Raw genomic sequence first — 16,891 nt, 5'->3', positions numbered from 1 at the left:
GAACCCTAAAGAGAGAAATAGAAGAAGATCTTAGAAGATGGAAAAATATACCCTGTTCATGGATAGGCAGAACTAACATCATCAAAATGGCAATATTACCAAAAGTTCTCTACAGGTTTAATGCAATGCCAATCAAAATCCCAACAGCATTTCTTGTAGAAATAGATAAAGCAATCATGAAATTCATCTGGAAAAATAAAAGACCCAGAATAGCAAAAACAATTCTAAGTAGGAAAGGTGAATCAGGTGGTATAGCGATACCAGACTTCAAACTATACTACAGAGCAATAGTAACAAAAACAGCATGGTACTGGTACCAAAACAGGCGGGTGGACCAATGGTACAGAATAGAGGTCACAGAGACCAATCCACAAAATTACAACTATCTTATATTTGATAAAGGGGCTAAAAGCATGCAATGGAGGAAGGATAGCATCTTCAACAAATGGTGCTAGGAAAACTAGAAATCCATATGCAACAAAATGAAACTGAATCCCCTTCTCTCGCCATGCACAAAAGTTAACTCAAAATGGATCAAGGAGCTTAATATCAAATCAGAGACTCTGCGTCTGAACGTTGCAGCACCATTATTTGGTGCATAAATATTGATAATTTTTATGTCTTGTTGGTGAATGGTTACTTTTAACAGTATATAATGTCCTTCCTTATCCCTTTTGATTAACTTAGACTTGAATTCAATTTTATTTGATATGAGGATGGCCACCCCTGCTTGCTTCTGAGGATCCTGTATGGTATGATTTTTCCCAACCTTTCACCTTCAGCCTGTGTATGTCTATTCCAATCAGATGTGTCTCGTGAAGGCAGCGTATTGTTGGATCTGTTTTTTTAATCCAGGTTACCAGCCTATGTCGCTTTGTTGGTGAGTTTAAGCCATTAACATTTAGATTACAATTGATATATGGTTTGCACTTCCAGTCATGTTTGATAATTTATCTTTTTTTCAAAATTTGGTTTGCTTCTCCATGATCAGCTTCCCCTCCCCAACTCTCGCTTTACCGAGGTACTTCCCACTGTTGGTTTTGGTTGTTGTTTTTAATTTCTTCCTCGTGTAGTGTTTTGCTCAAGGTGCTTTGCAATGCTAGTTTTCTGGCTGCGAATTCTCTTAACTTTTGTTTATCATGAAAGATTTTTATTTCATTGTCGTATCTGAAGCTTAATTTTGCTGGATACAGAATTCTTGGTTGGCATCCATTGTCTTTCAGTGTTTGAAATACGTTGTTCCAGGATCTTCGTGCTTTCAACATCTGTGATGAAAAATCAGCCATTAACCTTATTGGTTTACCCCTGAATGTAATCTGCCTCCTTTCTCTTGTAGCTTTTAATATTTTCTCTTTGTTCTGTATATTGGATATCTTCATAACAATGTGTCTTGGCGTTGGTCTACTGTGATTTTGTATGCTCGGTGTCCTGTATGCATCTAGAATTTGTACATCCATTTCCTCTTTTATATCTGGGAAGTTTTCTATAATTATTTCTTTCAGTACGTTGCTCATTCCCTTGGTTTGAACTTCAATACCTTCCTCTATCCCAATGACTCTTACATTTGTTTTTTTTATGTTATCCCATATCTCTTGGATGTTTTTCTCGTGGTTTCTTACCAGTCTTTCTGAGTTGGCTAGACTCTTTTCAGGATGATACATTTTGTCTTCATTGTCTGACATTCTGACTTCTACTTGCTCCACTCTGCTAGTGATACTCTCGTTTGAGTTTTTAATTTGGTTTATAGTTTCCTTCATTTCTAGGATTATTGTTTGATTTTTTTTATAATCTCTATCTCCTGGTAAAGTTGCTTATTTGCTTCTTGAATCTGCTTAGGTAATTCATTTTCAATGTGTTCTTTCATTGTTTGAATTTTCTGTCTCATGTCCTCTCTAAGATTTCATTCCATCTGTATAAGGTATTCCTTGAGTTCTTTATTTGACCATTTTTCTGATGCCTCTAGGTTCTCCTGTAGATTTAGGCTGTCTTGCATTGTTTGTACTCCTTTTCTTCCTTGCTTTTGCATGCTGCTCATGTTACTTCTGGTTCTGTTTGACTGCTGAGTTACTGTTTACTCCTATAAATTTATTTTGGTTTTGTGTATCTCCAGAGTCTCTCCTTTGTGATGGGAGACTATGACTAGAGATGATGAATTTTATTGCACTTTAAAGCAGATTCATTCATTTCATAAAATGTATACAGACTCTGATGTCACATAGCGCTCTGCGGTTTGGTCTTGGGACTTATGTTTAGGTTGAATGATGTGATGGTATAGAGATTGGTATATCTTGGCAACCTTGGAAGTTTGCTCTACTGATGAGAGATATTAACAGGAGAATGGTCCGGAGTATTTGGGGGGAGCTAGGGAATTGGTAACACTATATAACTCCTCAGAACACTTACCTATACACATTTAGTAAATTACACATAAACAGCGTCATAATGCTTAGGAGGAAATGTATTAGAAGGGGAGGGAAGAAGTCGCTAGAGAGAATGAGAGTAAACAGGTAGAATTCAAGAAAAGGGAATAAGGAAATTGAAAAGAAATGAAAAGACAAAAAAAAATTTTAAATGCAGGCTTAGAGTTCGATTAACTTCTCTTCCAGTAGGTGGAGCTGTGCCCACCAGGCCAAGCTTCTCCTCTTGATAGGCAAGAACCAATCCCTGTGAGGTGGCTCCTCCTCCCACACTGGGCGTCTCTCCAATCCTGGGTACCCAGGGCCTTTCCTGGTCTCTAGTCACTTCGCCGCTTTTCCTCCAGCCAGGCCCCGCTTGCTCACCAGTGATGTTCACCACAAAACTGGCTATAAGCCGGGTCTGACTCTCCCGGGCGTCCTGTTTTCTTGAATGACTGGGCACACTCTCTCTGTCATTCCCCGAGACCCTAAGGTTGTGGAGCCTGGGGCTGGGAACCATCAGCTTATTCTGCCTGCCCTCCGGTAGCCACGCCCCCGGGAGCTGGCGCAAAAGACCTTGGTTGTCAGCGCTGGTGGGAGCGGTAGCTAGGGGTCATGCGCCGCACCTGACTCCCTGGTCTGACAGTCGCGCTCACGGGTGACCTGGGGGAGGAGGGCTTGAGATTTCCCCGCTGTGTGGAGAGGAGGGGCCCAGGGTTCACACACCTGCAGTCCGGTTTCAATGAAGCTATCCCCTCCGCCGAATTCTGGTGACGTCAGTTCTCTGCCATGGTGGTGTCCAATGCGAAGGGTGGCCGTTTGTTCCCTTTGCGGGGTGTCTGATGCGAAGGGTGGGTCCAGTCCGGCTCTCCCAGGTCCCGTCTGAATTCTGGTCCCGCTGCCTATGAAGCCTTGGTTGGTATCACCTCAAAAGGTTCATGGAGGAACCAAAGAGTTGTTACTCTATTCCGAGGGAGCGTCTGTAGCACTGAGTCACGGCGGTTTGGCAGGGAGACGCAATCAGCCAGAAACTGCATATGGGGAGCCTGAATTTGCTGAGAGCCATAACCCAGTCAGAATGACACATGGCATTTTTGCCAGAATGGAGTGGTTGAGAGGTGACGCCAGCAAGCCATTGAGATGATCATTGTTATGTTAAGCTGTGTATTCGATTGTAATATTAGACCCTCGGCCTGCTACTTGGAGTTCTCACGCTACTTTGGCATTCTCGCAGGGATTCCCGGAGAGTTCCCATTGGTTGGGGAAGTGCCAGAGGAGGGATTTCTGGTTGGTGGTTCCTGGAGGAGCCACGGCGTGGCAAGGGGGAGAGTTCCCAGGGAGCGTGTGTGGAGTGTGCTGGTGGAGTTCAGAAATAAAGTTTGTTCCTGCTTCAGTGGCTCGTGATTTGTGCCCAGCCAGACTGCGGCATGATTTCACCCTCTCCAGGCTCCATGTGGGTTCTGAGGGCTGCAAACTGCTCGCCCCAGGTCCACGTCAGCCCAGCGTTGCCAAGTGATCCTGCTCTAAAGCGGTGTTCTTGATGGTGGGCCTGGAGAACCCTAGCATGCCTAGGGTCGAACTGCATTACCCACAAGTCTGCGCCAACAACTGCCGGGGAGGGCGTTTCCTGCCACTGTGCATGGAGGCCCATTTATATCTTAACTAAGAAAAATATCCAAATGTGAACAAAGATAAATATGAAAGTGTGCAAAATTGAAATGTGCAAATTAGAGAAATAGTGGAGTAAAAACTATGTTACATCCCATATTTAAAAAATATTTTAAAATAAAAATATTTTAAATGACCTAGCAAAATGTTCATGATCTAATATTTTAAGCCAATAAAATACTTCAGCCAGAAAAACACCTGGTGAGGTCCACAACAGACAACTTCAACCTCAGGCACAGAGCTCCCAGGCAAAGTTCTTATGTTTTTAATTAAGGAAAAAAAAATCCCAGTCCTTCGTACATGTGAGAAAACTTAAAAAAATTTTTTGTTATTAATATTATTAGAATCCATGAAATGAGAAAGAATACTGCTAACAAGAAAAAGAAAATTGAGTGAACAAAACAGAATTTTTGAAAATTAAAATGATATGGCATAATGAATTAAAAAGAAAGCAAAAAAAAAAAAATTAAGAGGATAAAATTGAAGAATCCCTTGGAAGGGAGAATAAAAAGGTAAGGAGGGGTTGGGGCATAGCTCAGTGGTAAAACACTTAACTAATAATGTGCAAGGCCCTGGGTTCAATCCCCAGCCCCGCAAAAGAGAGGGAAGGAGGAAAGGGGGAGAGACAGAGACAAAAAGACAGATTCAGACAGATGAAATTAAAAAAAAAATAGAGAATCTATCCAAGAAGTTCAACATTCAAATAATAGGGTTTTCCAAAATGGGAGGAGGATCAGGGAAACAGCAACAAAAAATCATCAAAGAAACAATTTAAGAAAATATCCCAGATATGAAAGAGGAGTTTTCAGATTAAAAAGGCCTCTAAATGTCCAGCACAATGAATGAAAACTGACTCACACCAACCACTTCATCAAACACATCTAATAATGAGAAGCAAATCCATGCACAAAGAAAGTAAATTTCACAAAAATGTTCAAGTTTAAGAAGGCAGCCAGCTGTTCAATGGCAGTCCCAGAAGGTAGCAGATAACAATAAATGTCTTTAAAATCCTGCAGGAAAATACTTTCTAAACTAGAATTCTGTACTATCAATTGTGTAGGGAAGACATTTTCAGATATATATGGTGCAACAACTTTGCCTCCCATTCACTCTCTGTCAGGAGGCTACTGCAGGATGTGTTCCACCAAAAAGAAAGAGTAAACCCAAAGAAAGGAAAACAAGGGGTCAGTTGTGAGATAGACTGAGATTAAAGAAAGCCAAATTTATATTTATCATTGTGGAAAATCCATAGATTGAACGCCCCCCCTCCCCCAAAAATCAGTAAGTAGCAATATAATTCTATTATTTAGAAAAACTGAAAACACAGCTAAAAGAGTGAGAAACAGTTACTCTGGGAATGGGAACTGGGAGAGGGAGATCCATATTTTTTATTTCAGGTCTTACAGAACTGTCCAACTCTGAACCATATACTATCTATAAATTTGACAAGGATAAAAAATAAATTTAAGAGTTCATTTAAAAAATGTCATCACTCAACAAAAGGTTTTTTTTTTTTAAAATAATGAAACAACACTAATGTGATCCAAACAGTGTATTGGCTTCTGATGGTGTGACTTATAAGAAAGAACACTCAGAGAATCTAGGAATAGTTGATGTATATCTTAGATATGACGGTTTTCAGATATCCCAGGGCTTTCGCAAGTGCTAGGTTGCCATCAGTGGATCCTTGAAACCTGTCAAGTGTGTGAAGAGCAGATACTGCGTTGTTGATAAGAGGGCTTCCAATGAGCCTTAGAAACCTGATACATCAGGCAAAATTGCTTTCGTTTCATACCATACAAAAACCTGTACTCTTGCAGACCGTGGGTCAGCACATTTGTATGTGGCTGCAGGAGAAGGGATACATACTTTTGTTTTTGAGCCTTTTTAGAGCTATCTAGAATTCCAGAATCTCATAGCAATAACACAAAGGAGATCATCTTAGCCTGAAGCAGTCTGACCTGAAGAGTGTGTTCCAATAGAGCTCTCAGTTTGTTAGTCACAAAGGGTGTTCCCGAGTGGCTGTCACCCAGTTGAACAGTTACCTCTACTGAATTGATAAAGTTCAACACTCTTATCAATATGTTTGATGCTTCTTACTCTTTGAAGTCAATAGAATGAGCCACTCCTGAAGTCAGATCACAGAGACTACAGATGAACAGCCAAATGGTGAGGCTTATTCCCTTCATAGATAACTGTCATTTAATTTAACCATCAATTAAAACAAGGAGGAGCATACAACAGTCTTTTATATTCTTTAGTATTGCAAGTTCTTTCCCCTAATTTAAGCAGTAATATTATACTACAAATTTTGAACAAGGATGACTAATAGCCTGGGGTTTAGAGATAATTTTGTTGCTATTTATGGAATCAAGAGCTGAAAGTCTTAGGTTATAAAGATACATCATCCTCAACTGCTCACAGTGAAGTAGGAGAGAATGTGAGCCAGAGTAGACCCATTGCTTTTGAAAGGTGCTTGACATTCACATAGATTTTAGGTCAAATCAAAAAAATTGTTGAGTAAAATATACAAGATATTTGTCAGAAATAGTGTAGTTTGTTTCACCTTCCAAAGATGGGTTAGATAAGACTTTAAATCCATCTAGTGAATTTGTGTTCATATATCATCTTTTGTAGGAAATTCACCCATTAATTTTTGGTCTCCATATGAAGTGGGCAAAGGTGGGAACTGGAAGTATAAAAGAGAAGCAAACAGGAATAAATCATTTTGTTTGTTAAAAAGAAGTGTGCTAAAGTAAAACAACAGGTAAGTGCTGGGGTGGGTGGCACCCAGCTATAATCCCAGCGACCCAGGAGGCTGAGGCAGGAGGACTGCAAATTCAAATTCAAAGCCAGCCTCAGTCATTTAGTTCTTACTAAACAACTTAGTGAGATCCTGTCTCAAAATAAAAATTAAAAAGGGTGGGGATATGGCGCAGTGGAAGGAAGCCCATGGGTTCAATCCTAGGTACCAAACAAATGAACAAAAATGAACAAACAAAAAGTTAAACAACGGGGGTTGTGGCTTAGCAATAGAGTGCTTACCTCCCATGTGTGAGGCACTGGATTAGATCCTCAGCATCACATAAAAATAAAGAAACAAAATAAACCTATTGTGTCCACCTACAACTAAAATAAATAAATAAATAGGTTTTATTCTCTCTATTGCACTTTATAATCTTGGGTAAGTCACTTAGTTTTCTTCTTTTTAGAATGGGATGTAGAGAGGCTAAAATGAGATTGTCCATAAAAGCAACTGATATAGTATAAAGTACCATGTAAATGTTTACAGATGAATAAATTAAAATGTCAGAAACCGGAAATAGAAATTTACAGGGGGCCAGTCCTAGAAGTTCTTGCATAAATACTATGGGAGGACTGGAATTAAGCGGGGATTTCCAAACCGTTTGGCCTTATGCCATTTCTCGTTTTTTTTTTTTTTTTCCAATTTTCACACATATTCTATACTTCAAAAAGATTGTGTGTATGTGTGCAGTACACCAGGTTTTATAGTAGTTGGTATATGTATGAAGCAGGAACTCTGGTTTTGCTGAAGCAGAGTCTGGAGACTATAATGCTGAACACCAAATGATCCAGACCCTTCAAGCACTCAGCTGTACTTCTTGGAGGAATGTTGGTCCTGATGACCTCTACTTGAAAGGGGATGACAGGCCTGCTTAACACTTTAACATGATGACTCAATCACGCCAGAGTGTCCCACGAGTTATAATAGACTATGGCAGAAGACAGAATTCGGGTCAACAAGCCAAGGTTTTTATGCTTTCTTTGTTTTTTGAATATTTCAGCAGACTGTGGCAATTGCCCGGTCTGTTTGCCTAGAACAATTTACTCAAATTCCACAGCAGACCCAGGCTACTGTGGCCTCTTTTTGGTTTGTATCAACAACCTGTCTTCTGTTACCAGATGACAAACCAGCATAACATACCTATTTCCCCTAGGTTGTCTACTGGATGCAATTATCTTCTAGATATAATAGGAAGTATAGAAGTTGTGAGTTCTGATTTTCTGGAAAGGTCTTGAGAACATAACAGGTTGTGAGCCTCTGCTAAAAGGTTAAGATATTTTTTTCAAAATTCTTTCTTGAAAACGTGTAGTGACATTTTTATAAATGAAAAGGAAGTCATAGTTCACCAATAATTAGCAGAGCAGCTATGCTGGATATTTCAGATTTATTAGGTTCTTATGTTTATAGAGCCCTTTGCACACACCTGTAATCCCAACAACTCAGGAAGATAAGACAGGAAGATCGTGAGTTCAAAGCCAGCCTCAGCAACTTAGCAAGGCCCTAAGCAACTCGGTGAAGCCCTATCTCTAAATGAAATACAAAAAAGGGCTGGGATGTGGCCCAGTGGTTAAGCACCCCTGAGTTCAATTACCAGTGTAAAAAAAAAAAAAGGGAGCCGGTTGGGGTGGCACACACCTGTAATCTCAGTGGCTCAAGAGGCTGAGACAGCAGGATCCTGGGTTCAAAGCCAGCCTCAGCAATGGAGAGGCGCTAAGCAACTCAGTGAGACTCTGTCTCTAAATAAAATACAAAATAGGGCTGAGGATGTGGCTCAGTGGTCAGTGCCCGTGGGTACAATCCCTGGTAGTAAAAAAATAAATAAATAAAGTTCTGGTTATGAAAAAAAACAACAAAAAAACAACTCATTGGAAAAGAAAAAGAGAATAAAAATATAGGAAAATGATGCTACCTTAAATTTTATCATGTAGTAGCGACATTTAAACATTTTGGTATATTTTTGTCCAGTGTTTCTAAGAGTATCTTTATATAGTTGTGATAACTGTATATGAGGCATTTCACAGCTTAGAATATTTATTGCCCACATTATTAAAAAATATTTTAAAAACCTATTTTTATAAAATATTTTTCTGATAATAGGAAAAGTAGAAAATTTGAAAAATAATGTATAAGAAGAATTAAAATTATCCATAATACCACATCTCAAAGGTAATCATCATTAATTCTTTGGAACATACCCTTCTATTTTCTTTCAATGCATTTTCTGTTACCAAGCTGAGAAAATATGTGTTTGTATCTTGTTTTCTTCATTCATGCATGTGGTACTTCATTTATTAAGTAGTCTCCTACACAATTAAAAGTTCTCATAAAAGTTATTTTTAATGTCTGCATAATGTTACATCACATTGATATATTATAATTTGCTTGACTTTACTCATAACTTTCCTTAGCAGTTTAATTCTTTCCGTGGATAATCCAGGAGCTTTGAATTTTATGTTAAATTTCAATACATAATAAAGTAGCTTGAGAAATTCACATCAGTAAACTGTGACAGAAAAGTGGGGCATTACAAAAATGAAGTCAAGACATAGTCATTTGTGACCACAGGTAATATACCAGGCTGCAAATATTATATTCTGTATGTTATTCCTCACCTTTTCCACAAAGGACTTGAGATACTTTTTAGAAATATTCAGAAATCAGGTCAAGATAACAAGGTGTTAATGGAAGGCCACAAATTTGATTCTGAGCCTTCAGCTGCTAAAACAAATTAATTATAAGAGTCACAGTTTCTTTAAGATAAAAACCAAACTCCTTCTAGAGGCGCAGTTTCACCCAGAATTGAGACCCTAGTGAAATCCTTATAAAACGTTGTAAGATGGGGGCATGGTGTGTTTTTTTTATGCATGAGCTTAGATGTCAAGAGGTCTGGATTCCAGGTTAGGCTTTGTTGCTAACTACCAGTGCAAACTGGGTAAGTCACCTAAGTATGCTTACAGCCTTTATTTCTTTCATTTAATGGTCATTTTAAAGTACCTACTATGTTCAAAGCATGAAAAAAGCAGTTTGGGTCCTCAAGGTGCACAAGTCCTGGTGGGACAGACAAGCATGCAGGCTGCTTGTTGCATATGTGGCTGAATAAAGAGGTGCAGGAGGGAGGTTGTCCTATCAGACATCCTGTGACTTTCAGGTTAATGCAGATGTCAAATATCACCCTCAGTAAATTTTAATTATGTTTGTCAAAAGCAATATTCTGAATTAAATATTAAAAAGTTAATAGGATTGAATTCAATAAAGTATTAGAGAAGCAACCATCGATGGGAACTATTGGTAACTATTACACAAAAACTGGATAGGCACAGGATGGAAATACCTGTCATATATTTTTAAAATTTTTTTATTAGTTATTGGTGAATCTTTATTTATTTTTTATATGCAGTGCTGAGAATCAAACCCAACGCCCCACATATGCCTGGTAAGCGCTTCACCACTGAGCCACAATCCCAGCCCTTATTATATTTTTTAATAACTAAAATGTGAATTGTTTTACAAAATCTGTTCCATCAAAGAGTTTTCCTTTTTAACTGTGCACTATCTGAAAGCCAACTCTCTTCATCCACTTGTGTTCTGCCCTTCCAGAACCTTTACCCTAGTGACCCTTTCATCACCTTGTTATTGCAAATACCTCATTACTGTTTCACCCCCCAATTTAAATATTCACATTTCTTTTTTTTTCTTGCATCCAGTTTGTTCAAAAAAAAAAAAAAGAGGTTCCAATTTTTCATTCACCTGTTGGAAAACTCCTTGCCTCCACTTTCTTGACTCTCATTAGGGATCCTCCAATATCTTCTTGGTGTGATTTTTCTGCTCTTCTTTCCTTTGCCCCTCCTAATTATTCCTCTGCATCTTTTCATTGTTAGCTTCTTTATTTAATCCTTAGAATTCCTTTATTAGCCTTGCATTTTCCAGAGTAAAGGACTAATTTGGATTTAATGCAAAACTACAAAGATCCTCATCAGGACTTTCCATCCAAACAGGTTTTATTTCACACACTCTCTTTCTTCATGTTATCATTGATTCTCAAGCATGGGAGCTTTCCTCATTGGTCACAATGATTTTTCTCTTCAACTCTGTCTCAAAATCCCAGGACTCTGGGGGATCTTCTGATATGCAATTTCCTATTTTCCTAACACCATAGCTCACGTTAGTATGCCTTCCTTCATTTCTTACACACAATTTACTTGTTCTGCTCTCCCACTGAGTTTTAAATCCTGAGGATATGGACTTAAAATTGCAGTGAACATGGACGCGGTCCCAGGCTGATGATCCCTCACGTGCGTATTCTTGTCCTCTCCCTGCCCTGGCTCCTCTAAGCAGTCTGAATGGAAGTGGCCATGGTCTCACGTACCTTTCTTTCCTAACCATAGAACAAGCTGATGGATGCACTTGCAAACCACTCTGAGCCAATCACAATCGCCACTCCCTAGATTACAGTGATTGGGCCACTGGTGATCATGTGACCAGAATCCGGCAAACACCTGCTCAGCAGTTGAAAGAGAAAACCCATTTCTTCCCTTGTGTCAGACCTGGAAGACTGGGAGCCTGGGATTCTTGGGCATCGCATCTCCCACCAGAGAAAGGAGATCTGAGAGAATGCAAAGAAGCAAACAGAGAACCCTTTTGTTCCGTCCTCTTCTTGCCATTCTGAAAATTAATTGTGCAGTTATTTATTCAATCCTGATAGCTATTTCAGAATCTTTGCAAGAAATCTCCTCCTCTCTGTTCCATTTGGTTTCAGTCATTTGCAAATCAGAGGGTTCCAATTCATGTAATATTTAAACTATATTTTGAAATCCTGTAGCATAGACCTAAAAATTGGAAACCCTATACCTGGTATGTCTTGGATGACATCTGACCTATCCCCTTACGTTTAAATTTTTTTTCTTTCCAAAACTCTTTAAATTCTGTTCTAGATTTATTATTATTATTATTATTATTATTATTACTATGCCAGTATCTTCTTCTTTTTTTAAATTACGTTTTCTCATTTATTTTTATTTTTTATTTTTTTTAGTCGTAGGTGGACACAATATTTTTATTTATTTATTTTTTTACGTGGTGCTGAGGATTGAACCCAGGGCCTCACTCGTCCAAGGCAAGTGTTCTCCCACTGAGCTACAATCCCAGCCCTGAATTTTTTCTTTTTTCTTAATTTATTTGCTCTCTATATACAGCCTCTTAGGTACAACACCTGAAAATTTATTTAGTACATTATTTATTTCATCTTCAAGAAAAGGCAGATGCCGGGCTGGGGGCTCAGGCCTGTAATCCCAACGGCTAGGGAGGCTGAGGCAGGAGGATCGTGAGTTCAAAGCCAGCCTCAGAAACTTAGCAAGACCCTAAGCAGCTCAGAGAAACTCTGTGTCTAAATTATATAATTTTATATAATTGGGATGGGGATGCAGTTCAGTGATTAAGCACCTCTGGGTTCAATCCCTGGTCCCCCTCCCCCAAACAAAGAAAAGGCAACCTCCCTAAAGTTACACATGCTTTTATTTGTTGACTATCCCTTGCAGCAGGGATTTATGTATTTTACATAACAAATAGCTCCAAAATGCTTTTTTGGGGTCAGGAACTGTGCTAAGCATTTTACTAGATTTTGTTCCTTGTACTCAAACGAACTCATTGTATCATACTAACAAATCTCTGAGGAAGGCACAATTATTACCTCCATTTACAATGAGGAAACTGAATCGCAGAGAAATTGTGAAATTTGTCCAAGGTCACAGAGTTAATGCATAGAGAAGCTGGAATTAATTCTTAAACTTTAGTATGCATCAAAACAACTATAGTTTTTCTTTTTTTTTTTTTAATGCAGATTCCTGGGACCTATTAATTCAGAATCAGCCCAAGAATGTGCTAGGCGCTGGGTTCTATCCCCAGCATCACATAAAAATAAATAAATAAAATAAAGGTATAATTTTTTTTTAATCAAAAGGCTAAAAGTATTCTTTCGATTTTTTTCCTCCATTTGTCAAAACATTGTGATCTCTCATAGGCAGGAATTAAATTTGGTAGAGAATACAATTCATTCTCTTTGATTTTTGTAACAGAAGGAGAGTCTGCCACATGCGTCTCTGATATTTAATTTATACCTACCTTACTTCGGTAACTAACACCAAATATGTACCCTTCAGGCACTTACTAGATAAAGAGTTTGATGTTGAACTAACTGCCACCCAGTTTACTGCAAAGGGATAGTGGAAACAACTATGAGAAAGACCTAACCTAAGAACCCAATTACCATGTATTCTTTAATGTTTCTTGCTCTATCACTCAAATGAACTAATGTTACCACAGATCCACATGCTTGCACTTTGTTGGTCTCTTTCACTGTGGAAATGCTTTGTCTCCATCTTGACTAAGCACCTCTCATTCATTGCTCAGTTGACTGCAATCTGAGTTCTGCCCGGCATGCTTCTAAAACCAGGATTCCTGAGGTCACCAGCAGCCACCTGGGAAAATGATATGGTTTAGGGGTTGAGTGAAAGGTGTTTTCTGGAAACTGCTCAGCTTAAATCCTGCATCTGCCACCTCCTGGCTTGGGACTTTGCTTAACCTTTCTGTGCAACTCATTGTTCTTATCTGTAAAATGGGAATAATGAGGCAGCTACACACTAGGCATGAGTGAGATAATAGCTGTCAGGCGATTAGAACAGTACATGTATTATACATTCAATAAATGCTGCTCACCAGAATGTACATTCCATCAAGGGCAAGGTCAATGTATTGTTCACAAGTGTATCTTCAGTGCTTGACATACAGTGAGCATTCAATTATAAATTGAATACATTACTAACTCTATCACCATGTGGCATTTTCGGGTCCTTTCTTACTATGAAAATTGATCAAACACCTGCCACAGCAATGACCTTGTGCCAGGTGTTAAAAAAGAATTTTAAGCTCTTTACAAATATTAACTCATTTGATTCCCATAACAACTTCATAAAACAGATAAAATTATCGTGTACATTTTATAGATGATGACACTGAGGAACAGAGAAGTTTAGCAATTTTCCTACACTCACACAGTCAGTAAGTGGCAGAGCTAGGATGGGACCCTAGAGGGTCTGGTTTCAGATTCTACCTTTAACTATCTTTCCGGTCTTTTTTTTTTTTTTTTTTTAAAGAGAGAATCTTTTTTGTAGATGGACTCAACGCAATGCCTTTATTTTCATTTAGTGCTGAGAATCGAACCCGGGTCCCGCCCATGCTAGACGAGCACTCTACTGCTGAGCCGCAGTCCCAGCCCTTTCCTGCTATTTCTTTATAGCTCCCTCATGAAACTCTTCCAGTGGCTTCCCTGAAAACACCCTCTCTTTATTTCTCTGACTTCCCTGGTTCCTTCTGCTCATCTCTGAAGTGTTTACATTTTGCAGAACTCTGTCAAAGCTTTGGTCTTCATTTACTTTTCACACTTGCTAATTGACCTTGGCAATTCCCACACCCAGATCTCTGCCCCAGATATTCTCTGTGTGTCTCAAACTTCCGTGTCCAGTTGCCCACGGGATCACATTCAAACCTAACATACATCAAATACATTTCTCACTTTCCCCAACAAACGTGCATGTGTTTCTATTTAATCCTCTTAGGAAATGATACCACCACCCACCCCATCACAGAAGTCAGAAATCTGTCTCAGTTCTGTGCTTCTCCCCCCATGTCTAGTCAGTATCCATATCCAATGAATTGCATCACACTAAATGCCTCTGAATTTTCACAACCATTTCTTTAGTTCTGGTTCTCTTACTGGACTATACAGACCTAACTGGTTGCTAACTCACTGCTTCTAATCTGTGCCACGTTCAGGTTTCTCCCTCATCACTAACAGCTGTTTATTGTTGTTGCTGTTTTTTGCAGTGCTGCAAATCAAACCCAGGGGTTCCTGAGTGCCAGACAAGGGTTCTAGCATTGAGCAACACCCTCAAGCCCAGTTTTGAATATTTTGGAAGATCACAATTTCAAAGCCAGCCTCAGCAACAGTGAAGTGCTGGGCAACTCAGTGAGACCCTGTCACTAAATAAAATACAAAATAAGGCTGGGGATGTGGCTCAGTGCCCCTGAGTTCAATCCCCAGTACCAAAAAAAAAAAAAAAAAAATTCTCATTACATCACAGTCTCTTTCCAATTTTATCTCTTTCCCTTTTCTTATTTGAAAACTATTTGCTTTGCCAGTTCTGAGCTCCTTGCAGGTAACTGGCTTGCTTGGTGCTCTCCCAACACTGTGCCTTTGCAGATTATTTCTGTGAAACGCTCCTTCCCAGCTGTCTCCCTGATCATTCCTCCTACTTCCTTCAACAGATCTTCTGGAAGAAGCATCAAATCAAATGCTTAACACAAAAGAAGCAACTACTTAATGTATTTTAGTTCCCTTTCCACAACCCACCCTCTCCTCCTAGCAAAATTCATTGTTTGTTCCAGTGTATGACTTATTCAGTGTATAAGATTCTTTCAGTCTACTAATCATGATGAATATACAATTATTTTAAAAATGTAACTCTTTTGCTAGCCTTCCTGACTGCAAGACCAGGTCCTCACAGGGTGACAGATACCAAATAAGTATTCAGTAAAGGTAAATGAATAAATGTAAGAATCATTATGAATTAATCTTGTGTGTTTAGTTTTTGAGAGTGGATAGGGGATTTAAAAAAAAAAACTTCAAAGGAAGAGGCAGTGCTTACTGAATTTTCATCGTGTGCTGATCATCAGGCCGTGTAGCTGGCTTCACTGCAATGATAATGTCCAATCCCTTTTATTACAGGGTGGGGAAAGGAGGGCTCAGAGAGGTTAAGAAAATTGTCCAAAGTCACAGGCCTGGAGTGTAGGAGAGCTGGGAATATATCCAAGTTTTTTGGACTCTAGATCTTCAGTTTTTTTGTGGGGGGCGGGGGGGATTGAACTCAGAGGCACTCAACCCTGAGCCACATCCCCAGCCCTATTTTGTGTTTTATTTAGAGAAAGGTCTCACTGAGTTGCTTAGCACCTCGACATTGCTCACGCTGGCTTTGTACTCTTGAGTGTCCTGTCTGAGCCTCTGAAACTACTGGGATTACAAGCGTGAGCCACTGAGCCTGGCCCAGATCTTTAGTTTCTAACCTCTGCACTTTACCACCTCTTTGGATCCTCTTTGTTTCTTCTGCAAAACCTCCACTTCAGATATTCTCCTTTGTGCACACGCCTGTAATCTCAGTTACTCAAGAGACTGAGACAGGAGGTATTGCAAGTTCAAGGCCAGCCTGGGCAACTTAGGGAGCCCTGCCAAAATAAAAGTAAAAGGCTTGGGGATACACCTCAGGGAAAAAGTTCCCCTGGGTTCAATGCCCAGTACTGGAAAAAAAAGTGAAACCATAGATAAGGGGGGCACTCCTATATGAGTTATGTGTCTGTGTATTTGTGTTGTGTATGTTTATATTTAAGAGAAAGAAATCAGAAGCCTAGAAAAAAAAAAGACAAAATAATTAAATAATTCTATATGTAATTTCATCATTATTATTATCTATATTTCTCTATAAAGTGGTTATACTAACAAACAGTATACTAACATCTGTAAATACTAATAATATAATATAATTGGAATTATGAATGATAGAAGTGTACTGTGCTATAAAAAATGAATGAATACATAAATAAATTTTTAAAATACAAAATAAACCAAATAATCAGGTGTGATAATGGTGTACACTTGTAATCCCAGTGACTTAGGAGACTGAGGCAGAAGGATGGCAAATTCAAAGCCAGTCTGGGCAACCTAGTGAAATTCTTAGCAATTTAGCAACACTGTCTCAAAATTTAAAAATCTAAAGGCTAGGGATGTAGCTCACTGGTAAATCCCCCCTAGATTCAATCCCTAGTATCCAAAGTAATAATAATGATAATAATAATAATAAAATAAACCATCTTTAAGGGCTGGGGACATAGCTCAGTGGTAGAGTGATTGTCTAGCATGTGTGAGACTCTGGATTCATTCCCAAGCATAAATACATTAAAAAATATATAAACCTAC

Source organism: Ictidomys tridecemlineatus, chromosome 10 (genome assembly GCF_052094955.1).
Source record: "Ictidomys tridecemlineatus isolate mIctTri1 chromosome 10, mIctTri1.hap1, whole genome shotgun sequence".
In the NCBI taxonomy this organism is placed as follows: Eukaryota; Metazoa; Chordata; class Mammalia; order Rodentia; family Sciuridae; genus Ictidomys; species Ictidomys tridecemlineatus.
The sequence above is the reverse complement of the archived record's forward strand: the minus strand, read 5'-3'. Positions refer to the sequence as shown.